Source organism: Marmota flaviventris, chromosome 15, assembly GCF_047511675.1.
Source record: "Marmota flaviventris isolate mMarFla1 chromosome 15, mMarFla1.hap1, whole genome shotgun sequence".
Classification (NCBI taxonomy): Eukaryota; Metazoa; Chordata; class Mammalia; order Rodentia; family Sciuridae; genus Marmota; species Marmota flaviventris.
The window spans coordinates 11,939,066-11,960,708 of NC_092512.1; positions in this window are offsets into that span (position 1 = coordinate 11,939,066).

Here is a 21,643-nt window from a genome sequence, read left to right on the forward strand (position 1 = left end):
GCATTTATTTGTTCCCAGGGAGTCAACTCTTCCCATTCCTAATAATTTCTTATCGTGTCCAGCAAATTTCACTTACACGATATTCCAGGACTTCCTCCATTCCTCATTCACTCTTGCCTGGGAAAGGAGGAGTGGCTTACTCTGGTTACTTTACAATGCCTTAGTCAAATTCAATTGTAGTAAGAGCCTTGGTGGAGAATAAGGATACTGTATGGAGCCTCTGGAAAGCCTCAAAGAAGACTCACATTTACTAATGACTATTTTCCTTTGAAACAAACCCTTGACTTGCTTCTGAGACCTGGTCCCATCATGAAAGACTGCTATCTAATCTACGAAGACATTGGTTTGGATGTATGCAGTAGGGCTCCATCATTAAGGGAAATGACAGACCTGATATTGGGCTGGAGGAAGTTGAGAAGGACAAGAAAATTATGAATACGAGTAGATTAGAGACACTTGTTCCTGCTGTAATTTTGCTCCCCTTCCCAAACCTCTGGCTCAAGAAATGTTTCCTGTGATCAGTTAAACTTGAATCTTGAGTAATGATGAAGTTTTTTTGGCTGGACTAAACTTCCAACAAATAAAAATGATAAAAGATGGGCCAATGTGTGTGTGTGTGTGTGTGTGTGTGTGTGTGTACATAAACACACACAGCACTAGAGGAAGAGGAGAATTCATAGCAGGCAGAAGAGCCAAAAGGAAATGGTGAAATCCTGGAAGGGAAGCAGAACCAGAAAGATAAGTCCTAAAATCTGTGCATAAAATCTTTCCTAATCCAGTAGACAGCCTCAGGAGGTCAGTCAACTCTCAGGTTCGTCCCTGAGTGCAATTGGATATAATTCAGCTGGGATGATGCTCCACCATTGGTTACAGGCAATATCATAGAAATAGCACTGTCTTCTGTGTCCTGGAGGGACAATTCTGAGCCTCATTCTGGATTCTGCAAGGGCCTCTGGAGAGATTCAGCCCCAGAGGGTCTCAGTGGTAGATAATCTAATAATTCAATATCAACTTCTCTTCCTTCTTATCTTTTTTTTTGTGGGGGTGGGGTGGGATACCAGGGATTAAACTCAGGGGCCCTTGACCACTGAACCACATCCCCAGCCCTATTTTGTTTAGAGACAGGGTCTCACTGAGTTGCTTAGGGCCTTGCTTTTGCTGAGGCTGATTTTGAACTCATGATCGTTTTGCCTCAGCCTCCCAAGCCACTGGGATTTAAGGCGTGTGCCTCCACACCTGGCTCTTCTTATTTCTTTTTTTTTGGCACTGGGGATTGAACTCAGGGGTACTCGAATCTTGAAAAATAATAAAATGGGAGGCATTACCTTCTCTTCTCCATTTTATTATTTTTCAAGATTGTCTAGCTATTCTTGGGCTGGGAGCTTTTCATATAAATTTTAGAATAATATTGTCCATATTTAAGAAAAGTCTTGTTAACATGTTTATAGGATTATGTTAGGCCTATGTATGAATTTGGGAAGAATAGAAATCATGAATATATTCAGTATTTTAGTCCATGAACTCAGCATATCTCACCATTTATTTGTATCTTTTTGCTTTCCTTCATTAGCTTTTTTAAATATTGTTTTTCCTTGTCTATGGACCTTTATTATATATATTTATATGTGGTGTTGAGGATTGAACCCAGTGCCTCACACATGCTAGGCAAGCACTCTTCCACAGAGCTACAAGCCCAGCCCTCATCAGCTTTTTATAATTGTCAGCATACAAGTCCTAGAATTTTTTTTTGTTAGATTTACACCCTAAGTATTTCCTTTTTTTTGGGGGGGGTGCACTTGTTCATGGTATTATTTGTATGTAATTTATCACAGTCTAAATTAGTTGTCAACTTCTGGTTTCACTCAAGTATATAAATATTATTTACTTTTACTCTCCCTTGTTTAAAATCTATTTAAAATATTTTCTTAATATACATTTCAGCCCCACATTAACAAATTTTTATCACTATTAAACATAATTTAGGAAATTACAGAATGGAGTTACAGTTCATTGTATTTGACCATATTTTTCTGTGTTCTATATCCTTCTTGATTTTTAAGATTATTGTTATATTTCCTGTTTAGAGAAATCCCTACACCTATTCTCCTTTTTTTAATCTTTATGTTTGCTGTGCTTACTGGTGACAAATTCTTAGCTTTTATACCTCTGAGAATATCATGAGTTCCTTTTCAGTCCTGAAGTGTACTTTTGCTGTATATGTGATCTGGTTTGGAAATTCTATTCTGCTACTTGACAGATAATGTTACATTTCCTTCTGATCCCCAAAGTTTCTGTTAAGAAATCTACTGTCATTCACATTGTTTTTTTTTTTCCATAGGTAAGATGTCATTTCTCTCAACCCTAATTTCAAGATTGTTTTTCTTGTTTTTAATTATTGGAATCTTGACTGATAGTTTTTGATGTGTATTTATTTTTGACTGTGATTCACTTAGCTTTGTGAATCTGTGGACTTACACATTTTAGTAAATTTGGGATGTTTTCAGCCATTATATATGTATTTTAACTATCTTTTAGACACACCTTTTTCCATCTTTCCTTCCAGGGCTCCAATAACATGGATGCTAACTCTTTTTTAAATAGTCCTACAAATATCTCTGGTTCTAAACTTTATGTATATATAACATTTTTTTCTACTGTCCATATTGGGAAATTTCTTTTCTTTTAAGTTTACTGCTTCTCTTTTCTGTCCTCATTATTCATTGTCAAGTCAATCCATTGTATAGTTAATTTTGGTTATTGTGTTTCACAGTTCCAGAATTTCCATTTGGTTCTCTTGTATATCTTCTATTTTTACTTTTTGCTTAGACTTTCTATTTTTTCATTATTTGAATATGTTTTTAAGTTTCTATTTGAATCATTTTCATAAAGATTTTTAAAATTTGTTTTTTAATTAATCTGTATTGTCAATGTTTCCATCTGTTGATTGCCTTTTTAAAATTCAGCTTGAGATCTTCCTGGTTCTTGGAGTGAAGAACATCTTTTTTAAAAATCCAAACCTGGGTAAGTTTGGAGTTATGACTCTGGGTATTACTTCAACCCCTATGTTATCTGGTATCTTAGCTTATTCTGTTATAACAAAAATGCATAGAAATTTATTTCTTAAAGTCATGGAGCTGGGAAGACCTATATCAAAGCTCTGGCAGCTGGGCACAGTGGCACATTCCTGTGGTTCTATAACTTGGGGGGCTGGGGCAGGAGGATTGCAAGTTTAAGGCAAGCTTCAGCAACTTAGGCCCTAAGAAACTTAGCAAGATGCTGTTTCAAAAATAAAAAATAACAAGGGATGGGTATATGCCTCAGTGATAAGGTACCCCTGGGTTCAATCAAGGTACCCCTGGGTTCAATCTCTAGTACCATCTAACCAAATAAGCAAACAATCAAGAAAACTAAAAACAAACAAAAACAAAACAAAACAACAACTGCAAAAAACAAAAGCAAAAACAAAAAAAAACCCCACAAAAATCCCCAAACAAAAAATCCTGGCAGACTTGGTGTCTAATGAGGGCCCCTTCCTGGTTCATGTGTGGCCGTTTTCTTGCGGTGTCCTTACACAGTAGAAGAAGAAGCAAGGTCACACCAGGGCACTAATTCACTCATAAAGATGCTGCTTGCATCACCTCATCCAATCTGAATTACTTCCGAAAGACTTCACCTTGTAAGACTCTCACATTAATGGGGAAGGGCCAACATGTGAGTTCCGAGAAGGATGCCTCACTCAGGCTGTAACATCTGAATTCCTCTCACCCTTCTCTAATCATGTCAGGGAGGAGTAGAAGACCAGGTGCCCCACTTAACTATGGAGGGTAAGCTCCTCATTACTTCTGGGCAGGGGTGAGAGTTCTGAGGCCTCTACTGATACTGCCCCCCAATATTTTTATTATGTAAGAATTTTGATGCAATTTTGGGGCCAATTGCTAGATTTCATCATAACTGTCAACCCAGAGATTATTTGAAGAAGCCTGGGGAAAAAATTGCAAATTTTGTATTCAGTGTGTATCCTATTTCTTCAATGCATTGGTTTCATGCTTGGCTGCGTGGGCTGAAGGCAAGCCGACAGAGAGCAGTATTAGAGAGGGAGAAGTTAAGACAGGAGAAAGATGTGGTGATGATTAACTGATGACTGAGTTTCCACAGATATGTGCATAAAGTGGAGGTATGTTTTGTGTGACATGTACAAAGACAAGAAGTGTGAGTTAATATGGAGAACTTGGACTTCCAGGCTTAGGAAATTAGGCTTCTATGGGGGAAACAAATATTTTGTAGTTTTATTTTTTTAATGTTAATTTTTAAATTTTATTTATTATAATTTGTTATATATAACAGCAGAATGAAATTCAATTTATATTACACAAATAGTGCACAAGTTTTCATGTTTCTGGTTGTACACAATGTAGAGTCACATTATTTGTGTTTTCAAACATGTACTTAGGGTGATGATGTCCATCTCATTCCACCATCTTTCCTACCCCCATTCTCCCTCCCTTCCCTTTCATCCCCTTTGCCCTATCAAAAGTTTATCTATTCCACCCACACTGCCTACCCCATCTTCATTATGAATCAGCCTCCTTATATCAGAGAAAGCATTCAGCATTTGGTTTTTTGGGATTGGCTGACTTTACTTAGCATTATATTCTCCAACTCCATCCATTTACCTGCAAATGCCATGATTTTATTCTCTTTTAATGCTGAGTAATATTCCATTATGCATATATACCGCATTTTCTTTATCCATTCATCTACTGAAGGGTATCTTGGTTGGGTTTCACAGTTTAGCTATTGTGAATTGTGCTGCTGTACACATTGATGTGGCTGTGTCCCTGTAGTATGCTGTCCCTGTAGTATTAAGTCCTTTGGGTATAAACCGAGGAGTGGGATAGCTGGGTCAAATGGTGATTCCATTCCCAGTTTTCCAAGGAATCTCCATACTGCTTTACATATTGGCTGCACCAATTTGTGTATGAGTGTGCTTTTTCCCTAACATCCTTGCCAACACTTATTTTTGTTTGTCTTCATAATAGCTGCCATTCTGACTGGAGTGAGATGAACTCTTGCAGTGGTTATCCAGTATGTTATCATGTCAAATTTCATAGGCTTACCTGACCAACAAGGATCACTGGTCTCAGTGAGTTTTAATGACTTTTGTCTAAGACATCCCAATTTGTTAATAAGTGCTAGAGAAGCAGGTAATACATGTTTTGAATGCAAAAATGAGTCACCTTAATGTTCTGATCTCTTAACTCCTAGCGGTCTGATAGTCATGGTACTTCTGGCCAGAGTGAGTGGAGGCACTTCTTTTTTGCCAGGGTTGCAGAACTTCCCCCACATTGCATAAACAACTCTCAGGAGACTTTGAGAAACACAGAGGTTTAATGGAAAATTATTCACCAGTTCTCTCTCCTAGTATGTAGATGCTTCCACTTATTTTATAAGGTATTTGACATTTAGAAACATGAAAAACATTCTCTAACTCAGGGCTGATGTGACACCAGTCCATTTCAGCAGTAACCAAATATAGACAATTGCAGAGGGTCAGACCAGGGGAAAGGGCATAGCTATCCCTGGACCCACTCCCAAGGAAAAGCAAGTTCTCTGTGGTAAATCCTGCAAAATGAGAGGGCTGAGACATCAGGGTCCTGAAAGACCAGATGTTAAAGATCCATCAGAGGAATGAATGCTTTTCACGTCGTGGTTCTCTGAACTTCTGGAACATGCTGAAAGACAGAAATTCCCTTCAAGTCTTCTTATAAGTGGCACACTGCACACCCCACTTCCTAGTGGAGACCCAGTGGCCACCAACAGTGGTATAAGGGTGAGCGGTGTGTTTTTATACTTCTCTTCCTGGTCCTCTCCTCGGTTCTCCATTGTCCACTTTTCCTCCTGGTCATCATCATGGCCCCGATCTTCTTCAGTCTGGAACACCAAGTGCGTTACTTACCTTCAGTTCTTTTCCTTTTCTCCCTGCCTTCCATCCTTTAGACCTCCAGACCCCGGGCTCTTCTGTTTCCTTCCAATTCCATCCTGGTTCTGGCTTCACCTGCCGGCCACCCAGCTGGGCTCAGTCCTGCTCCGCGGGCCTGCGTTCTGTCCTGCTCCACGCATGGCCTTTCCTTGCCCCAGTTTAGCCTCCCCACATCTCCTTTCAAGATCGACACGTCAGCTCTGAGAGAAATCAAGCTGCGAGGTGCACGTGGTATTGTCACATACTCAGAGTCATTTCTCCATTTCTCCATGGGAAGCAGCCTCTTCTCCCTCAGCAACTCTCTCGAATTTTCACCTTTTTTACCCAAACCTCCATCATTCTTTGATGCCTGCACACTCAGTTTTACTGAGGGGGGGAGGACATGCCAAAGGGTGAGTTTTGTATTGGTTTGCATCTTAATTTTTAAAATTTTTATTGGTTCTTTTTAGTTTTTAATGACAGCAGAATTTATTTTGATATCATCATACAAGCATGAGATATATCTTAATCTAATTAGGACCTCATACTTGTGGATGTACATGATGGTGGGATTCACTGTGGTGTATTCATATATGTATATAAGAAAATTAGGTCGATTCATTGCACTGTAGTTCTTTTTCCTATACCTGTCCCTTCCCCTCATTCCTGTAATCTACTAATCTATTGAATGTCTATTCTCCCCTCCCCTAAGCCTCTTATTGTGGGTTAGCTTCCAAATATCAGAAAAAAATTTGACTGTTGGCTTTTTGGGACTGACTTATTTCACTTGGCATGATAGTCTCCAGATGGATCCATTTACTGGCAAATGTCATAAAGTCATTCTTCTTAATAGCTGAGTAATATATATATATATATATATATATATATATATATATATATATATATATATATGATTTAATTTGTAACATGAGAATTTGTCTTTGTTTACTTCGTTAGTCACTTCTTTCTATCTCAGCAAATGTGATGTGACTCCCTTTGATTCAGGTATTTCTGTTAAAATGTATTTCAGATTTTATGCCCTCCTGCTTCCATTGGAGCTTCATACTTTACCAAAGTTATTAATCCCCCCTTTTGTTGGTATTTCATTTTCTCTGTTTTCAAAATAGAAACATGCACATATTAAAGGAAAAACAGTCAGCCAACAAACAAACCAAATCTGCACCTTCTCACCTTACTTTCACCTTTCTGTCAATTTTCTTAAAAAATCCGTCCACATTCAAGGTCCCTCTACCTCTCCCTTTCCTCTCAGCCTCGGTCCCTCTTCCTTTTTTTCCTCCTCCTCCTCCTCCTCCTCCTCCTTTCTCCTTCTTCTCTAAACTTTCCAACTATAATTTGGTTCTTGTCCTTGCCTTATCACTGAACCTCCTTTTTAAAAGGACACCAGTGATCTTAATATTATTCCCCAAATGACTCTTCTTTGTTTCTATAGCATGTGGAAGTGTTTTCTATTCTTCATTGACTAAATTAACTCATAAAGAAGTAATATATTCACGTAGCTAAAAGTACACAGAATACTGCAAGGGAAGATAGCAAAAAATGCTCATGTTCACCTCTGTCCACTGGCCATTGGCTTCCCATTCTGGAGACCACCAATGTTATCAATTTCATGAATAGTATTCTCCTGAATGAGCAAACACACTCACTTATACTCTTTCACATATTTGTGCATCTCACCCTGACTTTTTGTTTTAAAAGCAAGCATTTGTTAATTAGCACTGTACAAATGAAGAGAGTGTATACATGAATATTTTCATAGATCTTTACGAAGCATTTCAAGGAGGTTGCCCAGTTACAGTTCAATCAACCACCCGTTTAGGAATGCCTGTCTCACTGCTGCTAAAGCCTTGTTATCAAATTTTGAAGTTTTGCTCACATAATTAGGTAAACATTCTATCTCAGTGGTACTTTTGATTTGCATTTTTTATGAAGAAGGTAAGCCATTTTTTCCCCCATGTGTTCAAGTGAGAATCGTATTTTTCCCATTGAATATTTGGGTATTTTCCATATGTGTCTAAGTTACTAATGTTTTTCTCATTGACTCAGAAGATATTCAGAGAAATCTATGCTCATCTGTTACATGACTCCCAAATACTACTTTCCTCCCACCATAGTCGATAATTCTCTGGGTTTCTCCTCTTTCTGGTCTTCGGAGGCTCATTCTTTTCTGAGGTTCCTCATCCGTCCTTTCTCTCCCTTGAAGTCTTTCCCCTCTTTTATCCTTGGTGGGGTCCTGTTGGAACTTCTAGGGCTGCTTCATTTACAGCCCTGTCTTCTTACTCTTTATTAATCTTTCAGAAGGACTGTAGTAATCACAGCCTTTCACATGGCTTCAGTACTCTCCAATATGCTGATATCATTTAGATCAAGTTCTCTGGACAGACACCCTTGCTAAACTTCAGAATTAAATCGCTAACTTACCCAAATTGCACAGCTGTTTACATCCACAGGATACCTTCCAGGCATCTAAGACTCATCTGGTCCCCAGGAGAACTCATCCTCCCTGGCTTCCTTCCTCCTCCACTAGCTCCAATAAGTAGCCACAAACCTGCTGATCTCTTGTACATCAAGTCAGTCTGAAAATCATCAATATTAGCCAGTCTCTCCCGCAGAACTCTGAGTCTTCTCAGAGGTCTACTTCCCTTAATTACCTAGGTTCTAACAGCCTTCAGGTCTTCTTGATTTAGATGTAAAATCTGTCCTACCAATTCTTCCTCTGTTTCCAATCCTTTTCCTTAGTCACTCAGATGGTTAAAAGCTTTACTGCCCACTTCCCTTCTTGGCCCCCAGATCCAGATCCTCCACAAGGTGGCTGTCAGGGTGAGCATCCTTAAAGCTGTTATGTCACTTTCATGCAAAAAAACTTTTCTATGATTTTCATAAGCTTTAAAGTGAAAATCTTCATTTTAGCTCACCTTGTTGTTATGGTTAAGTGGAATAATGACTCATGAAGACATAAATATACACATCCTAGTCGTTGGAGGCTGTGAAATTTACCTTATATGGCAAAATCCCCTTTAGTGTTAATTAAGGGTCCCCTTTAGTTGGGGGACCATACTTGGAAAGGGTCCCCTTAGACCTTTAGTTAACACTTGTTGAGAAAAGAAATCAAATATAATTGAGCCGGGCACACTGATGCTGTCCTTTCTATCTGTTGTGATCTTCCTTTTTTGCCTGGGTTGGCAAACTGGGAGTAAAATAAGCCACCTGTGGCATATATACTCACCCTTGCTAGCAGTTGTGCTACCATGAGATCTGGTTAAAACAGAGGCAGTCCATTGTCTGGAATGTTGGTGATGTACTGTAAAATCGAATGGGTCATGGGTAAAGTTATGTAGGGAAAGTGTTGGGCTGAGAGCCAGGAGAGCCAAGTCCTAGTTGTGAATTTGCCATCGGCCTGCTGAATAACTTACTTATGTGAAAATGGCTTCTTTGTTCCTCTACAGCCTATTATTTTAATCTTGAGGTAGAATATAATTTCATCAAGATTTAAGATTTAATTTATATTTATTCCATTGATTCAGCTAGCCTGGGGCATCTGGATGAAATTAAATATTTACATATTTCCCCCAAAGTCTTTAATAAGGTTAACACAGTTGCCCTTTGTTTAACAGATAGTCTCTAGTTTCTTCTGTTTCCTCTAAAGCTTCATGTTCTACCTTCCTCACTTTTGTAATGATTTTCAGAAGTTCTTTTCCTTTATAACACTGGGAAATCTGGAGGAAAACTTTATTCTTGGTTACTTCTTTTGCATTGCTCTCTCCTTTCTTCCTGTGTCTCCCTTGATCCCTACTGACCTACATGTCCAAGTGAGAGAACTCATCTCTCAGAAGCCTTGAACTGACGTTCATGCTCTTATTTTTATTTTATGCCCACAGTACTTTGGTTTATTATCAGGGATTTATTTTAAATTCCTGGAGGTCTATGCGGTAGCTGGTCTCTTTGACTTCTTGCCTCAGGACAGTGTCCAGCCCAAGTCCAGGGAGAGTCTCTGCCTCAACTTGGGCTGAACCTACTGACTTGTTTCTAACCTGCAAAGGAGATAGGGTGCCACACCTAAGACTGGGTTACAAAAAGACTGTAGCTTTCCTCTTGCCTATGTCCTCTGTGTCTTGCTCACAGGCTCCTTCTGCAGAATATCAGGTGCCATGTTGTGACTGCCTTGCAAAGAGGCCTACATGACAAGGACTGGTGTCTTTGACCGACGCCAGTGAGCTTCTGTAGCTGGCTAACAGTTATGGGAATGAGCTCGGCAGTGGCAGCTCCTCCAGTCAAACCTTGAGATAGCTGCAGCCTGGGCATGACTTCGGACCCACTACAACTATGAGGCCATAATTGTCATTTTAAGCCGCTATGACTTGGGATGATTTATTATGCAGCAATTGATCACAAACGTGTATATTGCAATGTTTATAATGGGAAAATACAGGAGTTTCTTGTTAAAACCCGTCACCTAGCCCAGTTTGCCATGCACTTTCACTTTGTCTGAGAGTCAAGTGTTCATGAGTGACGCCCTCAGTGGGCGACAGAAAACTCAGGACCTAGACATTGTACTGCCATCAGAAGGCCGTCTTGGTTTCCTCACGCGGAAAATATGTTGGTTGTCAAAATTGGCTGCATGTTGGAATCATCTGGGAAACCTTAAAGATCACTGCATCCGTCTGGAAATTCTGATTTGATTGTTCTGAGGTGTGACTTAGCCATTGACATTTGTGAAACTTCTCTAGGCGGTTCTAATTCATAGCAAATATTGACAACCATCACTCCAGACCAGCGACTTTCCAAGTATGGTCCCCCAACTAGCAGCACCAGCATTACTTTGTGAACTTGTCATAAATGCAAAATCCCTTGCCTCCCCAGATCTATGAAGTCAGAGCCTTTGAGGTGGGGCCAGCAACCTGTGTTTCGCAATGCATCCAAGTGATTCTGATGTATGCTAAAATTTGAGGACCATTGCTCAGTCTTGATGATTTCTCAAGGCTCCTTCAGTTCAAAAGTGTATACATCTAGGTTCTATCGCTCTGGGGACCTGATAGCCATCTCTCCCATGCTAATGGCATTGACTTAAAGTAGATGACCTAAATTCTAGATGTATGTTCCCGCTGCTCTGAATTTGAAGATACAAGCTCCCCCTGAAAAACGAGAATTTTCCTGATGTGGCAGTTATTATTAATCTGTTAACTAGTAAGCCAACCTGGTTAATTTTGCAAGGCTAAAGTTTCCAAGAATACTGGATGGGTGTGAGCCAGTCAAGAAGCCCTGACTTCTGTTGAAGGCACTGTTTCAGATGTCATAGAAGATTCAAGTGTACTTTAAGGAAACTAGAATCTTCTCACAGAAAAAATGGATAAAATAAAAACAAAATAAAATAACATGAAAGTTGGAAGGCAGAAGAAATTAAAATAGAGGTAGATACTGAGACCCAAAGGACTTATCAGTTTGATATAAACTTATCAGACTCTGCCCAGTTGCCCTGATTGCTCACAATGTGCACTTGGTTTATTACGGAGAGAACAGAATCCAGACAAACCAGGGAGAAACAGCTGTAGTGGCTGGTAGAGGGAAGACAGGTCTGTGGATGGATCAGCAGGTGGGTTGACTGCTGTTCTCATCAGTGTGGTCCACCAACCCCTTCACTGTGGCCGACTGTATGAAATTAACCTAGTCCTTATTGGATCTCAGGAAGAAATTTGCAAGCAATTTCTTTTTATAGCAGTAAAAAAAAAAAAAAAGCTTTTTACTGGAGCTCAAATGTGGGTTAAATTAACATTGCCACACACACTTGCACACATATACAATGTCACCTATCTATGTATCACCCCTAGATGTTATGCCAGCATTCAGTGCAGTGTTTGTCAGTATTCTTTGTAAGTATTTTGGTGTCTTCAGGTGTATATTTTACTTTGTGCATGTATTTGCACATATATACATATTTCTAACGTGTACATGTGTGTGCGTATCCTCTTATTATATTTCCATTTATTATTTTTGTCCTCAACATCTTTGTGGCATAGCCAAAGTTGTAACAATAGAAACAATTGCTTTCATTATTTAGCATTTACGACTTGACTGGTGCTCAGAGTAACCCAAGAGCTTCATGTGTCTTGCCTCTGGTCCTTTTAGATCCTTCTAAGGTAATTGTGACTTCCTCTTTGTGGATGAAGAAACAGAGACTCCAAGAGGCAAAGCAATGATCTCATAGTAGTAAGGGGTAGATACTGGATTGGCACCTAAATTTTTCAGATTCTGAAGGCTGAGATCCAACTGCCTGTGGTCATTGTCTGATGCCATGTTGTAGCAACACTCGGAGATTCTGAATGACCCGAGCACAGGGTGCTCCCCTGTGCTTCCCCAGCCCCCCTCCCGCAGCCTGCCTTCGGCTTCAGCCTCTGACCGGGGCAGTGCTGTAGTTTTTCACTGACAGCCCTGTCTCCAGCACCTGTGTCTTCTCCCTGTCCATCTGAGACACTGCCACAGCAGCAGTTGGCGCCAGAAGACATTGGGACCAAGTCCATAAAGTTCTGAGGAGAACTGAGCCAAGGAGCTCATACTCAGCCAGTTTGTCTTTTTACTAGTAGGGTGACAGGCAGATGTCTTTAGGCATTTGGAAGGAAATACCAATGAGTATTTCTTGAAAAAACTCATTCAAGAGTTCTTTCCTTGAAGAAAACAAAAAAACAAAAACAAAAACAAAAATAAAAAAAACAAAAACCCAACAGGTTCTAGGAAGCAAGGAACCACTGTGAAAAGCCTGCTTTTGTACTCATTCTTCCTGTGTTCTAGAATGTTCTCAAGTTCACAGACCACCCTGGCTGAAACATACTCTCGGATACACCCCCTGCGTCTATTCCTGGCGTTTGTCCTACCCAACGCACACATAGACGTGCGTGTAGATTGTCTCTGGTCTCACTGCGGTGGACGTCCTGTGAGAGCTGGGACTCAGTTCTGTTGTTCACCAAGGCGTTGACACACAGGGTGTGTGCCCTCGGCACACAGGGTGCCCACTCGATATTGGTCATATCCATTTTAATGTGTAATTAAAATTGCATATAGTTATAATTATGGTTTTAGAGTAAAATGCAAACCCTCTCAACCCTGACAAATTAAAAATAGTTATATACCTAATAAATGTGGGAGGAGGGGGACCAGGGTTGAAAAGGCTCATGCTAATCCTCTGGGGAAGCAATGGTGCAGCATAATGCAGAGTGCGTGCTTAAAGTGCAGTTGTGATCTTAGATTTCTTTTACTTCTCAAACACTAGAGAAATCTCTCAAAAGTGAACAGATCTTTCATCTCAGAAAATGCAGTATTAGTAGTCTGTTTCCATTTTTCCTTAGGTTCTTTTTTTGTTTTGGTATTAAGTTCAAGTAAATTTAAATATAGAACTTTTATTTAAAATAGTATTTGTGGTACCTGAAGTACTTTCTATCAACACACCTATGTGTTGGTGATCCATCATTTTCTTTATTATCTTTTAAGAAAATCTATTTATATGCATAATAAGGGTGGTGATTGGCTTTTCATGAAATTCTTGCAATGTTTATTTTTGGGTGATGTGATACTGGATGGTTTTTCAAAAAATATCGTTATGCATGTGACTATGACGTGAGTTTTTCATAGTCAGCATTTTTTAAATAAAAGACTAAAGCCACTGTTGTGAGAAAGCCTGATTAATTCATTTAACAGATATTTCCGGGTCAGTGAGGATCAGGAAAGCACTGTTAGTTGTTGCTTTGGATATCTGGTTTCCCAAGAGGATGGAAGTCCCTTGAGGTGAACATTTGAGTTTTCTTTTACCCTCACCCTATGTGGTAAAGTTTATTATGATATGGTGCACCAACCTATGTTCTTAATAATAGTCTCAAAGCATCAAGGAAAAAATAGAATTTTTTTTTTTTTTTGGTGAATAAATTTGCAAAGCGTTTCTCACACACATCTATCTCCCTGTCAGCTTTGGGAAGTGTATGAATAATTTAACATGGCAACGAGCTGGTTGCCCAGAGACACCCTGTATTTTGCTCAGGGTCCCCCAGCTACTGCATGGTAAAGTCAGACCAAAACCCCACATTTGTTTATTATAAATGTGTTCTTGTTTTACATCCAGCCTCAGCGTGTGAGGAAGTGTACAATGTGCTTTATAAAATCATTTCTAAGGCAAAAAATTAGGTCTTAGTTTTCTGAAGAGCACAATTATGCCAAAGATATCATTTTTGGTATAAATACAGTGCTATAGTTGATTAAGGCCAACATAGCACTTCCTACATGTCCCTTCTTTAATTTTACAGCCTCTATGAGGAATGCGATATGACTGGCCCCACACTATGGACAAAGAAACTGAAGGCTGAAGAATTCAAGGCCAGGGAGAGGGGACGTGCCAGGGCTGGGATCCAACCTCAAGTGATCTGACCCCGTCTTTCTGTCCCTTGAAGGAGGGCACTACCTCCTTCAAGTCACGCCTGTAACTGGAAGTCATAAAATACAACCTCAACTAATTACCCCATTCCTCTTATTCTGTGACTCTTTTCAACTCATCTTTTAGCTGGATTTGGGAACACATTCTGAAATCTGGCTCTTATCCTCCTTTTGGTTATGATTCAAAATCAATAGGTCTTCTATCCTAGCATCCAAGTAATTTGTCCAGGCTCTTCCTCACTTGAATGGCAGTGATTGAAACTGTACCAAATCCAAAGTCTCTGTGCTGCTTTGAACTCTGGAGAAGTTCTGTGTGCAGAGACAGGTGTGGAGACACCGGCTGGATCCTGCTACCTCCCAGGAATGAAGAGTCTTATTTGGAAGGTACTGATTTTCAGTGTTTCCTGGCCTCCAGGCACAGATTAAATGCAATTACATAATTTATTACTGTGTAATCACTATTTACGTGGGGCTTTCCAAACAATAAACCCTAGATTTCATTTCCCAAAGGTCAAAAGTAATTTTTCTTACCCTTGCCAAGTGCAGTGCTTAAGCACTCCGTACAGAACAGAACGCACATAAGTGAACATGGAAAATGACTGGTCATTCTGAAATGTGAATTTATGACATTCCTGATTTAAAAAAAAAAATCCCATAAGAAGTCTGCAATAGGGAAACATCATGTTAGACCATAATACTCACCTATTTTATTTTAATATAGTAAGGATTTATTAATTTTATTATCAATATTAGATCATCTAGTTGAATATGGCACATGGAATAGATGAGGAAACCGAGGCCCAGGTGAAGTGGCAGGCATCAGGAAGCCCCCAGCAGAGACAGAGTGCCCTGCCCCTTGCCTGTCACTGGTTAGAGCCAGCTCTGCATCTCCTGGGATGGTGGCGGGATTGTGGAAAGTAGCAGCAGAGAGGCCTGTTCCTAAGAGGAAATGACGGGTTCAGAAGGGGTGCGCTCAGGTGTCCTCGGACCTCCAAGTGGAGAATACCTTCAGAAGGAGTGGTGAGAAGGGAGCCCGCATGCCTGCCATTTCCTCATCTCACACCTGTGACAGCCACTGCTAAAACTCTGTGCAATCAAGATGTCAACCCTGATGCACCCGCAGGATCATTCTCAATCCTGTTCTCCAGCTATTATTCTGTAACATTCAGACACTGTGGATGGAATTTTCTTGCAACTGGGTCCAGATCGAGCAAGAGAACAGTGTTTCTGGATGAGTTCCTACACACAATAGCATGTCCACATTTGTTCCAAATCCTTCCCTCCTGGTTGGCCCTGCACCTTCACATGCGGATGGCCGCGACTGACTGTGCGCCTTCAGCACATGGCCTCCTGGCTGTGCTCACTTCCAGCTCTGAGCAAGTGCAATGTTCAGTGCCTTTGAGTCGTGGCTCTCCTCACACACCTGCCACCTCAGGGGGTAAACCTGCTGAGAATGCCTTTCCCCTCCCCCCTTGCTCTCCAGGGGAATACTAAAAAACAATGAACAGGGATGAGTCATTAACATGACATAGATAAATCTTAAAATCATTCTACTGAAAGCAGATTTTTAAAGCAAGAACATATGCTGTTTGATTCTCTTTCTACAAAGTTGTGAAAAATTCAAAAATTCTATAGTGAAAAGAAGCCAGATTATTTTCCTTGAGATGGGAGGAGGGGCAGGGCAGAGTGCAGAGTGGGGGTGGAGAGTAATTAAATCGGGCAGGAGGAAACTTTGGGGGTGATGTCATCTACATCAGGTGCATACATTTGCCAACGAATTGTTTGGTTCTCATGAGTTTTGCTGTTAAGTATTTTGAAGCAAGACAGAATGACAATTCATCTAGGGCTACTTTTCCCCATTACTGAGGCAAAACTATTCTGAATATATTACCCATGAAATATGAAGTTTTCCACTCAGGCTACTGGGGAAAAAAAAATTATTCCTGGCCCCATGTCAGCAGCAGAGAATGTTTCCTCTAATCCTTGTTGGTCCTCCTCCCTCCTCAGATAGCCTCCCCAGGAGTATCTCTGGAATTCTCTGTGCACGCTCTTCTCTGCGGCTGTGCTCCGTCCTCCCAACCAAGGCCACTTTGGTTTCTCCATCATCTCAGCTCCGTGAGCCGACAGGCTCCGCTGGGATTCTCCTTCCTGTGTCAAGGCCTGGAAACTCCGGCTGTAAGCTGGGCAATGGTCTGGCTCCCCTCGGTTCTTTCTCGAATCTCCCAGATGTCTGTCCTGTATTACCTTGTGTTTCCCGGATGTGGTTTCACATACACCCCCTCCCACACGTGAAACCTAGGTATGTGTCTGTTTTGGACTTGTTTCAGGTGGGAACATTTGTCCCCTCTCTCTTTGGACTGATGGAGTGGTTTGGACCATTTGATGAGATAGTTCCTTTGGACTCTGCTCCTGGAAGTTCCCTTTAAGCAGTAGTCTCCGAGTGCTTTTTCACTGGGCTGCTAGCACATCTTTCTGCTTTTCTGTCTCCATCTGTTAGAGAAGGGAGTTTGGACATGGCACTAAAAATATCCCTTCTCTTTGAACAGACAGTGAAAGGCAGTATTCTCCAACTGGGAGTATGGAGACGAGTGCTGAGCCAAAGATGAGGTTGAGATTGTGTGTGTGTGTGTGTGTGTGTGTGTTTGCCTGCACAATGATTTAAAAATCTGAATTTGTTTTCAACATCGAAGCATTGGAGTTTTCCCATGGATTTCTGGATTTCTGGCGTCTCTTGAGAAGTCAGAAGACCTGACATTTTTGGCTCATGTCCTTACACAGCGCCATTTGTCTAAAATGCATTAGCAGCTGCCCCCTTTTGAAAGGCTATGTGCTCTCCACTTTGACATAGGCCTCTGCAGGCACCCAACTCTCATTTCTATGACTTGATTGCTCCCAGGAGGGAAGAGGATCTGTGGCTTTCCGTGTGTCGGTCAAGAACACAGACTGGAGTTCAAGGGCCTGGCTCATGTCTCTGCTCTGCCATTTTGGTGACTCAGCTGCAGTTCTTTTCTCTCTCTGCTATGGATGGTCTGTTGCTCTGTGTGCTATGGATGGTCTCCCCCTCTGTCCCCTTCTCCCTTCTTCCTGCTCTTCTCCCTTCTTCTTCCTCTTCCTCCTCCCAGGCCCCTTATATCTTTCTCTTCTCCCTCACAGGGTCTGCATTGCTCACCTATAAGTCGGCTTCTGGTCTGTGTACACTTAGGACCTCTCTTTTACAAATTTCACATCCAAACTCCCTTTGAAAAGAATTTCAGATGAATTTAGTTATTATTATACCTTTTGGGCCAAGTCTTGGTCCCAGGAGAACTCGGAAGCCAGAAGTCATTGTAGGTGACAGTTTGTGGGTGAAGCCCCCAATCTTGGGTTGCTCAGCTATGTTCACAGTGTCGGGGGTCCTATGACTGACTTTCTTTGGAAAAGATGGGCTCACCAGTTGCTCAGTGTGTAGTTTCTCTGCCTATTGCTTCGCCTCCCTTGGTTTACAGAAAGTGGACAACCTGCACCTTAGAGTAATGAGATAACACAGGGATGCCAATGACCATGGCGGCAGCTACCCATTGTTCAGCACTTAGGATTTTTCTAGAGATCCTGTGATGTACCGCACTTGAATTAGGTCATTTTATCTATCAGTAATTTAAGAAAAACTGATAATTCCATCTGCTCCCCATTTTAAGTGGGGAAAAGCAGTTTTGGAGAAGTCAAGTGACTTTCTCAAGCTCATACTTGGGTCAGAAATAAAAAGTAACCCCAGACAAGTCTGAAACTGAAAAACCCAAGGACTGTCCGTATAAATTTGTGAGGTGAGACTTCTCATTTCCTGTGGAGCCTCTCAGGGAAATGGGAGGGCTTTGGGATTAAAAGAGGAACAGGCAGGAAGGGCATTTATGGAATCCGAGCTGCTCCCAAGAAAGGCAGCGTGTTACATCATGGAAATAACAGCCTCTGTTGCTAACGGAGGTGGCCCAGCCCTACCATTGACTTTCCCCACAACCTTGTGAGAGTTACTTAACCTTCATGAACCTCAGCTTCCTTTCCTTAAAATAGAGAGAACAGCATTCTGCAGCCATGTTATGAGGCTCATTTAAGGAGGTTCATGTGAAAAAAAAAATGACCAGGTAGTATGTTCAGTGTCACTCAAAATAAGAGGTGGAAGGGCTTTGAAGGGCTCTTTGGAAGGTAAAAGAGGTTACGGCATGTCAATTTCCCAGGACAAAGTAGATACTCAATAAACTAAACTTATCAGAGTCCCAGAAACTCACATCTACAATTCAAAACCCAAGAAGCTTCTGAAATTGAAAATCTCCTGCCAACATAAAATTTTGGAGCAAAATCTCACTGGAACCGATGTGAAGCTGTTTGTAATTCTTATACAAGTTAGACCTGATTTGGAAGTTCTGTGAAATATGCAATACATACATCAGATCATGTCTAAATGTCTCTGTTGTCTGAAAACCTGGATTCCAAAGCTCTTGAGGCATCAAGGATTTTGGATGAGGAACTATGGACTGGTATTTTCATCTCACATCCGTTTCCCTGTTGTATTAGGAGTTCTTGGAGGAAGAGTCCCTGTCTTGATTAGCTTCTCCTCTCCAACCTCTAACATAAATGCTGGGGACACAAGAGCTCCTTTATAAATGTGTATAGATTAAATGAAGGAGAGAGTGATAGGGTCTTGGTGATGAAGAAAATAAAGACGGAGTTCTAGGGAATGAGCCAGCAAAGGAGGACTTTATCCCCTGCCCCCTTTTCCTTAACCTTTTAAAGGGCTGGGAGCTGGTGAGTGGGGGGGAAGGTCTGGAAGCTGCCCCAGAATCCTGAACAGGCTGCCAAGGAGCAGGGCTGGCAGCCTCCCTGGCTGCAGGATCCTGTTGGGAGCACAATGCCCTGCTTGGAGGGCTGGCTCCGACACAGCTGCTCTGCCGGCTCTGCAGCCATGATGCAGGGAGAAGCTGGGAAAATCCCACAAAGTGAAATCATATCTACTTGTGGTCAAGTTGGGACTCCAAATTTGGACAGTGGAATTTGGTGGGAAAATGTGAAATGTATCAGGGGTTATATGGTGAACCTAAGATTTATCGCTATGGCAAATAGCTATTTCCAGAAGACCCGGCACGTCCTGATAATATTTCTGTAGGGGGAGGGACCCTTGCCTTAGTGCTGATGTGATCAACCTGTTAAAATCTTCAAGCAAATGGAAAAATTCAAAGTTGATCCATGATACTCTTCAGATCAGTTCACACATCAGTGTATAGATAAACATTTAAAAAACATGAATCCAATAGATTAGAACATAAAACCCTAGAGGCAGTTGAAGCATTTGGACTAGACACCAAAATTTTATGTGGCCAAGCTTCTGTTTTCAAGTTATTGAAAATGAGACAGTCAGAAGCCAGAGACTGCCAGCTCAAGCCAGGGCTGGCTCTTAACTGACCACCTCGTTGGGCCTCTACGGGGAGGTACAGAGGCAAAGCATTGTAGCGTGAGACCATCCAAGACCCGAAATGTATCCTGGCTCAGCAACACTCTGTGTGATACTGAGCTTGTTGAGCCTCGGTTTCTAATGAGCCTGTAACACCCACCTTATCTATTTAAGGACAAATAGGATCATCAATGTGAGAGAGCCTTATCAAATGATGTTCAGATGTTGTACCCAAGAAGAATTGTGGAAGCTAGCATCAAAATAATGTGCTCCTGGGCTGGGGGTGTAGCTCAGTTCTTGCCTGGCATAGGGGGTCTGGGTCCCATCCCTGTTATGCTTCATCCAGGAGGGCACTTGAACCTCAGAGTCCTGCTTCAAGGTTCAGGAAAGCCTCAGTTAAGATACCAGTGGTTTTGGAGAAAGTTAAAACATCAAGCAATTGTGAAGTATGGATATCTTAATTCAGATCTGTTGAATAAACAGGCTGGTAATTTTACTGGAGTGGTCACAGACACAGGAGGCAACAGAAAGCCTGACTTTCATCTAGAGGCTAAAATGGGCTAAAAGCTGAGAATTTTGTCAATGGTCCTCTTAGCACTCTAAGCAGTGGTGCAGATTGTGGAGTGCGTAGTAGATAGCTCACGGTCTAAGCTGCAACCCAGCAAGAAAACATTTTATTTTATCTTTACACCAGAACTTTATTCAAGAATGCATGAAGAGTGAATAGCCCTAACCTACAGAAAGTGCTGCCTCCACATAAACACACTCCTTTGGCCAAATCGCCCAACTCCCCTGAACTTCTCCCAGGCCCTTTCTGCGAGGCTGGTGTCCCTGCTCCCCCACCCTTGGTTGGCTGCTCTGTGTCTGTTTCACTATGACTTCGGGCTGGGTTTATATGAATGAGTGTACAAGATGGGTGTTAACAATTGAAATCAAGCTTTTGCTGCCGAGGTTCTAAACCACCTGTTCTCTGGGACATTTTGGTGATCAGGTAAAGCCTATGAACGTCTTTTTAAAAATAAAAAAAATTAAATGCATCAAATAATGTCTATTATAAATAGTATAAAATTGTGTGTATTATGATATGTACCATATTAAATATGCACTATCAAGTTGAAAGTAAACTGATTAATATTTAAATGGTTATGCAAATATTTTTTAAAAATTCATGTGATAATAATATGTGAGCTTCTTTATTCATGCAACAAATGTAGCAGCAAGTTTAATAATCACTATAATTTTGAAGTGGTTATGAGTATAAATGACATTTGTGGTATTTACAATAATGGTAGATATGGAAACACCTGTGTGGGCTATGGTTTGGAAATGTCTGTCCCACAAAGGTTCATGGGCTGGACACTTGATTCTTGCATGATGTGGCCATATGAGAGAGGGTAGAGTCTGTCAGGAGGTGCTTAGGTCCTTGGGGGTGCTACCCTTGGGGGGATTAGGGTAACTGTGGGCCCCTAAATTAGTTCTTAATAGAGGGTTATAAGAGAACAAGCCTGGCCTACCCTGGCTTCTTTGCTTGCCCTCATCTTGTCTTGTGATCTCTCCCCACACCATGAAGCCATCTGCCACGGTGGTGATGCATCTAGTGGGGCTCTTGCTCGAGTTGGTGCCATGCTGTTGGAACTGTAAGTTAAATCAATCTTCCCTCTTTTTAAGTTAGCTAATCTCAGGTGTTCCAATATAGTCATGAGAATGGCCTAATGTACTATGATTTATATTGATGATGGTTACAGTTTCTGTTAATAGTATTTTGATTTGTTCTACTTTTTAAAAAAAAATTTTTAAAAGTTGGACACAATACCTTCGTTTTATTTATTTATTTT